General features: G+C 39.3%; 1 protein-coding gene across 2 annotated transcripts in view; it reads left to right on the top strand.

The window, feature by feature from the left end:
• Nucleotides 1-8,957, top strand: part of Dnajc1 (DnaJ heat shock protein family (Hsp40) member C1) — a 157,304-nt gene that overhangs the window by 38,303 nt on the left and 110,044 nt on the right. The gene's annotated exons all lie outside the window — the stretch shown is intronic.

Genomic DNA, 8,957 nt, shown 5'->3' with positions numbered 1-8,957 from the left:
GCAACAGCTTTTCCAGGTTCTGCAGTCATCTGAACAAAACTGTAGAGACATCCAGCACACTCCATTAAAAAAAAAAAAGTAAAAAAAAAAACCCGAGAAAACAGCACAGTTCTGTTACTCTTGTGGTACCTGGCACCATTTTTTTTTTTAAATTAGCTTCTCAATCATCATCTGGAAAGAAAACATTCTGAGCAACATCATTAAAAACAGCTCTGATAAAGCACGGTCACTACTACGTATCATAAAGCAGGTACAAGCTATTTTACATCCACAGAGGTATGATACAGTACTGTCCTACATCTATAATACTAGAGGATACAATTTAAAAGGCATTATTTGAGACTTGATTCTACTTTTCCAGCAGAGGGCCCAAAGGATGGTGTGACACAGCTTTGTAAAGAAACATACTCTAGACAGGATTTCCTTTCACTAGTGGCACACTTCTAAGGATTCATTCTCTCCATGAATGTCAGCTAAAACCGTTATTAAAAAAATGAAATATCCCTAGAACAAAACCGTATAACCACCGGATTCACATGAAGATGACCTAGTGGAGACAAGCTGGACCTCACCTTACCAACAAGCTATCAAATCTGTTATGTTTAAACAGTGAGACCTCCAAGGAAGGAGATGCCAAGTAGTGCTTCAAAGCTTCGGACCACAATCAAACACAGCATCCTTTTCAACAGAAGCAGAAGCTCATCTGAATATGCTCATGGATGCTGACATCAACATTTAATCATCTCCTCACTCATCCAGGAAGAAGGGGAGATCAGTTACTACTGTACTTTATTGTGTTCAACCAAATCACCATGTTACAAAAATAGCAAGCTGCCATAATAAAAAATAAGGCTCCTCTATCCAGCACCAGATAGCATCATTTTACTTTCAAGCCTAGAAATTGCACACTTGTATATAAACCAATCGAAGATGAGGATTGAGAGTTCATCTTGGTGGATTTTTCCTTTGATGAATATGAAGTGTCCTTCCTTATCTTTTTTGATGACTTTTAATTGAAAATTGATTTTATTTGATATTAGAATGGCTACTCCAGCTTGCTTCTTCTGACCATTTGCTTGGAAAGTTGTTTTCCAGCCTTTCACTCTGAGGTAGTGTCTGTCTTTGTCTCTGAGGTATGTTTCCTGTAGGCAGCAGAATGCAGGGTCCTCATTGCGTATCCAGTTTGTTAATCTATGTCTTTTTATTGGGGAGTTGAGGCCATTGATGTTGAGAGATATTAAGGAATAGTGATTATTGCTTCCCGTTATATTCATATTTGGATGTGAGGTTATGTTTGTGTGCTTTCATTCTCTTTGTTTTGTTGCCAAGACGATTAGTTTCTTGCTTCTTCTAGGGTATAGCTTGCCTCCTTATGTTGGGCTTTACCCTTTATTATCCTTTGTAGTGCTGGATTTGTAGAAAGATATTGTGTAAATTTGGTTTTGTCGTGGAATATCTTGGTTTCTCCATCTATGTTAATTGAGAGTTTTGCAGGATACAGTAACCTGGGCTGGCATTTGTGTTCTCTTAGGGTCTGTATGACATCTGTCCAGGATCTTCTGGCCTTCATAGTTTCTGGCGAAAAGTCTGGTGTGATTCTGATAGGTCTGCCTTTATATGTTACTTGACCTTTTTCCCTTACTGCTTTTAATATTCTTTCTTTATTTTGTGCGTTTGGTGTTTTGACAATTATGTGACGGGAGGTGTTTCTTTTCTGGTCCAAGCTATTTGGAGTTCTGTAGGCTTCTTGTATGCCTATGGGTATCTCTTTTTTTAGGTTAGGGAAGTTTTCTTCTATGATTTTGTTGAAGATATTTACTGGTCCTTTGAGCTGGGAGTCTTCACTCTCTTCTATACCTATTATCCTTAGGTTTGATCTTCTCATTGAGTCCTGGATTTCCTGTATGTTTTGGACCAGTAGCTTTTTCCGCTTTACATTATCTTTGACAGTTGAGTCAATGATTTCTATGGAATCTTCTGCTCCCGAGATTCTCTCTTCCATCTCTTGTATTCTGTTGGTGAAGCTTGTATCTACAGCTCCTTGTCTTTTCTTTTGATTTTCTATGTCCAGGGTTGTTTCCATGTATTCTTTCTTGATTGCTTCTATTTCCATTTTTAATTCCTTCAACTGTTTGATTGTGTTTTCCTGGAATTCTTTCAGGGATTTTTGCGATTCCTCTCTGTAGGCTTCTACTTGTTCTCTAAGGGAGTTCTTTATGTCTTTCTTGAAGTCCTCCAGCATCATGATCAAATATGATTTTGAAACTAGATCTTGCTTTTCTGGTGTGTTTGGATATTCCGTGTTTGCTTTGGTGGGAGAATTGGGCTCCGATGATGCCATGTAGTCTTGGTTTCTGTTGCTTGGGTTTCTGCGCTTGCCTCTCGCCATCAGATTATCTCTAGTGTTACTTTGTTCTGCTATTTCTGACCGTGGCTAGACTGTCCTGTAAGCCTGTGTGTCAGGAGTGCTGTAGACCTGTTTTCCTGTTTTCTTTCAGCCAGTTATGGGGACAGAGTGTTCTGCTTTCGGGCGTGTAGTTTTTCCTCTCTACAGGTCTTCAGCTGTTCCTGTGGGCCTGTGTCTTGAGTTCACCAGGCAGGTTTCTTGCAGGGGAAAAGTTGGTCCTACCTGCGGTTCCAAGGCTCAAGTTTGCTTGTGGGGTACTGCCTAAGTCCTCTCCGCCGCGTCAGCAACCGGGAAGATCTGCGCCGCTCTTTCTGGGAGCCTCCGTGCACCAGGGTTCCAGATGGCTTTTGGTGTTTTCCTCTGGCGTCTGGATGTGCACAGAGTGCAGTCTCTTCTGGTTTCCCAGGCGTGTCCGCCTCTCTGAAGGTTTAGCTCTCCCTCCCACGGGATTTGGGTGCAGAGAACTGTTTATCCTGTCTGTTTCCTTCAGGTTCCGGCGGTGTCTCAGGCGCAGGGGTCCTGCCACCCCTGGGCCCTCCCCTACGGGAACCCAGAGGCCTTATACAGTTGCCTCTTGGGCCAGGGATGTGGGCAGGGGTGGGCAGTGTTGGTGGTCTCCTCCGCTCTGCAGCCTCAGGAGTGCCCACCTGATCAGGCGGTGAGGTCTCTCTCCCACGGGGTTTGGGAGCAGAGAGCTGCTGCGGGCCGGGATCCGCGGGTGTGGGACTTCCGCCCCCTTTGTTTCTTAAGCATCTCTTATTGTTTTATCTCTCCACAGTTGCTTGCCTTGTGCGATTATGTGGTAAATCTACAACATGTTTTATACCATAATACATAAAAATCACTATATCTTATTAGAGACATATGTTGGCACATTGTCAGTTTTAATTTGTATGAATATTTTCATAATGATCATAACTTCCAACAAGTGTGAAATTATAGAATCATCCTTTTCAGAAGCTAAAGCAGTTGTCCATTGAAGTCCTGAATATGTATTTATTATCTGATGCATATAATTTAGTTTACCAAACTCTGCAAAATAGAACATATCTATTTGCCAAATTTTATTTCTTTGGGTATCTTTAGAGTTATTTACAGTAAATAATAGAGTTTGGTTATATAAAGAATAACATTTCTTCATAATTTTCTTGGCTTATTGCCAAGTGATGGAGAATTCTTTTTTTAAAATCTTTGGTGTTTCTTTGTAATATATTTCCTACCAATAATTGATCAATTTCTTTATTATTATTTTGTGCCAGGGGACCTTGCAGACTGGTATGGGATTTGATGTGTGTTATATAATGGATGATTCTTATTTTTTATTATTTATTGTAGCTGAATAAACAGTGAAGTCAATTTAGAATAATCATGAATAAGTTTAGTAGTTTCTATATGTAAAACATCTCTTTTTACATATTGAGAGTCAGTTATTGCATTAAGAGACTTGAAAAATCTAATATTTAAGGATTGTATATAGTTTTGATTTTTGAATTGATTTTTAAGAACTCTAAACTATCTTATTGGGGTTGGGGATTTAGCTCAGTGGTAGAGCGCTTGCCTAGCAAGCACAAGGCCCTGGGTTCGGTTCCCAGCTCCTAAAAAAAGAAAAGAAAAAAAAACTATCTTATTTATATCTTTTGATTTATATCTTGCTTTTTCTGATTTATTTGCATTAGTGTAAAATGTAGGGGCTCCAAAAATTAGAGTCCTTTTTATTATACCAGGTAGAGTCTAATTAATTCTTTTTATAAACAGAAATTGTTTGATTTTAGATTATTTGTTTTTAATCTTTCCCAAAAATTATTTCAAGTTCTTTGCCAGTGTACACCTTGTGCCAATAATGAGGCAATCTCCACATTAGTAAAAGTCGAAGGTACCATAATTTTAGTTGGATCCACTTCAGTTGCACTCTTCTATATGCTGAGCCTCCAGTTGCTTTTGGACTAGCTGTTCTAGTTTCTGTATTACTTTTTTCTTCTTCTGTCTGTCATAGACTTTTGTTCAATCCAAATGGGATAGTCAGTCACCATCTTAGTGGTAAGGTTGTTGGTGTTTCATCAGTAGTGGCTCACTGATGTAAAGTTGAAATGTCAGCCTCTGTTGTATCTTGTTTATGGACAGCCTAGATAGTTTGTAACTGTCTTTGGTAACCTTTTTAAAGAGCCTGACTGGTTTTGTAGCTGCGTCTGAAGTTGAAGTTGATTTGAAGTTGATGTTAGTTTGCTTTCTGTTGTGGTATCAGATCTCCTCCCCATAAGTTTATGGCTATATCAGCCATGTAAGGCCTTAATTTTCTTACTTGACCTTTAGGTTCTGTATATTTAAGCCATCTGATGCTTTGCCATCTCAACCTCTCGCAGCGGCCAAGATTTTGGAGATATAATGTTGACACATCTACTACAGTGTTGACCATTTGTTTAATTTTAATATTATTTATAAATATCTTTAACTTTGGTCTTTGATCCTTTATATAAGTTTGCCAAAATATTCATTTTTTGGGCCTCTTTCAGGTTTCTTGGTTCATCTATAGAATTTGTCTTGAGTTTCCTATTTGGTCTTACGATGTTTGTTTTCAGAGTAATTGTGTTTGATTGTTCTGTGGAAGAGCTTTTTCCCTGTTTGGCACTGGGGCCTGCAAAAGGGCTCCCTGGGAATTTTTAAATAAGGAGTTATACCATTTGTCTGTTGTTCATTTACATTCATTGATCCACATGTAGTTTTTGCCACATCTCTTACATATTGAAGGAGGCATAGGCTCCCATTTAGAATTAATTTGGTTTTCTTTGCAGTATTTTTTATTTTTTGAAATGACCTTGATCACTATAATTAAGACATTGGAGATTTTAGATTGTCTCAAGGCCTTTAGTGGTGGCTTTGTCTATTAAGGTCATATTTGTTGTCTACTAAGGTCATATTTGGTGAACGAAGTCTAACATCAACTGTATTTCTAATCCATTCATCTATTCATGTTGGCCTTGCCCTTAATAGTTTGATTACTTCCTTGCATTCTGCATTCACATTTTCAAAAGCTGAAGACTCGATTAGTGCCTTTCTTATTAATAAATCCAATATATTTCTTTCTACAACTGTCCAATATATTACTTTCTATCTACAACTGTCCAATATATTACTTTCTACAGTCTTTGCAAAAAGTCAGTGAATGTTTCTTTTGGACCTTCTTTGACCTGAGAAAATGGTTTAAATCTTCTTCCTGTTTCTTCCACCTTGTCCCAGGCATTTAAGACTGCCAAGTGACATAATGTCAAGGTTTCTTCATCTTATTTGACTTGCATCTCTATCTAAGCAAAACAACCAAATCACTACTGAGCAGTTGATGTTTAGAAATGTTGATACCTCTGGTTTCATTTTGTGTGCCATTTCCTTAGCCTCTTCTCTCCACCATGAGAACTCTTGTAAATGTGACCCAGGCTCTAATATTGCTTTTGCCATATCCTTCCCATCTCTGGGGTTTACTTTAATTTTTGATAGCCTAAGAGGTCAGGATTTATTTTACAAATGGTGAATTTATTCCAAAATAAGTGACATTTTCCTTAATTCTTTTAGCTCTAAAATATCCATGGATTGCCATTTAAATGGATAATTAAAGTCTGTTGGTCTCTATTGAATATTAACTAGATAAACTAAGGTTTGCTTTTTAATAATCTTCGGTTGGTTTTCTCTAATTTTATCTTTTGTCTTTACCTGAGTATTTTCTTTGATTAATATTTAAGTTTCTCTCTTAAGGGCGGAGCTAATATTTCATATCTGTCTAGGGTTTGTGCCTCTGCCATCCTGGCATTTTCTTCATCCTAACTTAGAGCTTTGTGTGACCTCCTCCAAAGCCTCTTCCCATGTCTCACATTTTCCCTTCTGCTGTTCGTTTATTCTGTTCCATAAGCTCCTGTATCCTCTGTTCAAAGCTCTGCTTCCATATTCTATTTTTCTTCATATTATACTTCTGATATTTTAATGTCTACTTTATTTTGATTGATTTTTAGTAAAATATCCTGCAGGCCTTGCTTCCAAATATCATTATTTCCTCTCTGCTGTTCAGTCAGATCCGTGAAATTCTGCAGCTTTTGTTCTAGTGTCTTCTCAGCTCCTATCTCTAATCTTCATTTTCCTCTCTGTTGCTTATCGTGAGCTATAAAATCCTGTACCTTTAGTTTCAGTGTTTGCTCTAGACTGTGTTGTCAAGTCTTAAATTTCTTTCTTTGTCGTTCATTTTTTTCAGTAGGTTCCTGTATCTTCTGTTCTCAGCCCTGCTTCTATAATTTTAATTTTTCTTTCTGTTCTATTTCTGATATTGTAGCCTTTATTTTATTTGATTTATTAACTTTAGTAAATTATCCTCCAGGCTCTGCTTCCAAATATTATTGCTATCTCTGTTATTAGGTTTGATCTGTGCAATTCTGCATTTTTTGCTCTATAGTCTTTTCTAGCTCCTGTTGCCAATTTTCAGCCCTTTCTCTTTCTGCGCCCCAGCCATCTGAAGAGTCTCCATACTCTGGTTTGTAATTTTCTGTATTCGCCCATTGCCTTACTGCTATTCTTATTCTCTCTTATAAGATCTTTTAATCCCTTTTCTAAGGATCATGAATTTCTTTTAGGGCCTTGATTTTTGAGAAGACATAGCAAATCAAGATGGTCATTAGGATAAAATTGAAACTTAAGATTGTTATAATGTTAACTGGCAACTTGTCAATTTCCTTTAAATCCATGCCTTTCAAATCGTTCAAAATAGCATCACATAAAATCTAAAAAGTATTGTATTAGCTAGGCTTTCATTACTGTGAAGAGACACCATGACCAAGGCAACTCTTATAAGGACAATATTTAGTGGGGGCTGGCTTATAGTTCAGAGGTTCCATTCTCATCAAGGCAGGAGCATGACAGCATCCAGGCAGACATGGTGCAGGCAGAGATGAGAGTTCTACATCTTCAACCAAAGGAAGCCAGGATCAGACTATCTCCCAGGCAGCTAGTGTAAGAGTCCGTCAGAAGACCCCCACTCAACAAGGCCACAGAGACCGGAATCGCTGCAATTCGCAAGAGGTTTACTGTTCCAACGTATGTTGGGGTCCCCCAGCACACAGGCAAGAGGAGACCCAGAGCTCACAAAGCACACACTTTCTTTAAACATTTTGGCGGGGAATTCAGCGGTCGCCTGAGTTGGACAACTGCGATTGGTTACCCTGAGCAACATTTTAAATTATTGGTCGGCTTGAATGGGAAGGTTGTCTCCAACATTTGGCCCTGTCCTGCCCATCTTGTGGAATTTGTGCTATTTCCTGGCATTGTCTTTTTTCTGGGTCACTTCCCTCTCTCTCCTCACCCTAGGCAGGGTGGTTCCCTGTTTAGACCATTTCCTTATTTGTCCTTCCCCAAGACAGGGCGGTGACCTGCTATTTCTGACAGGGTTCTCACACTAGGATAAGGCTCTCAAAACCCACCCCTACAGTGACACACTTCCTCCCACCAGGACACACCTCTCACAACAAGGTCATACATCCTAATAGTGCCAGTCCCTGGGCCAAGCATATTCAAACCACCACAGTATTTTTTGTATTTGTCATCTTTAGGTGTCTTCTCCCCCTCCCCCAGAATTATCAATTTAAATTCTTATTTCCTGATCCAGAGCTTCTTGTACCTTTGTCTCCCTCTGGTGTTTGGTTCAGGACATTGCAACCTTTTCTGACTCTTTTATTCATAGGGAGGGGCTGACTGTAGAAAAACTGAACTGTCTGCTTTTGAGCCATTGCTGTTTTTTGTTTGGGATTGCTGCTTTTTTTTTTTTTTGGTCTGGGATGCAGCCTGCAGTACAAGCTGTCTGGAGACCAGGTCTGGCCATCCTGTGTCCTGTTTAAACATGTGCCTGTGAGAAGTTTGAAAAGTTAGCAGGCAGTTTTTCAGCTGTTGATCTTCAGCTATGTCTCAAGCAGCCATGATCCCAGTGTCTGTGACCCTTTTCTGAGACAAAGGGAATTCTGACTGTGTTGTGGCATTATGTCCCAGCTCAGTGCCAATGTGCAGACTTTTGCCTGGGGCATGTGCAGTAGGGAGGGAGGGATCCTCCCAGTTAGCTCTCTGTACACCCCTGAGACCCACTCAGCATTTGATTTTTACACTGCTGCAGCTTTAGAGCGAAGCTCTGGTTGTTTATATTTGAGGAGCAGGGGGAGACTTTTATCTTGCTTTTAGTTCAGTTCTAAGCCCCACGTTGGGCGCCAACTTGTTGATGGATTTTACAATCCTAATAAGCCAGTATGAAAAACACACAATCCAGATATTTTAATTATAAGTCATATGCCTATGTTGGGCAGATCTAGAACTATTCTAACTCATTCCCTAGCTATGAAGCCCCTTGTTACTTCCGATTTTTCCTGGCCATGTGTTTCCGGTCCATGGTAGCTTCCTCCTCTACCATCTTTTTCCTGTCCTTCTCTCTTCCCTACTGCAATTCCCTCTCAAGCCTCCTGTCCCACCATTTTCTCCACTGCCTAATCACAGGTTTTAACCTTTTATTGACCAGTTAAATTGGGGAGAAAGT

The sequence above is a fragment of the Rattus norvegicus genome, chromosome 17 (genome assembly GCF_036323735.1).
Source record: "Rattus norvegicus strain BN/NHsdMcwi chromosome 17, GRCr8, whole genome shotgun sequence".
In the NCBI taxonomy this organism is placed as follows: domain Eukaryota; kingdom Metazoa; phylum Chordata; class Mammalia; order Rodentia; family Muridae; genus Rattus; species Rattus norvegicus.
The sequence above is the reverse complement of the archived record's forward strand: the minus strand, read 5'-3'. Positions and strand labels throughout refer to the sequence as shown.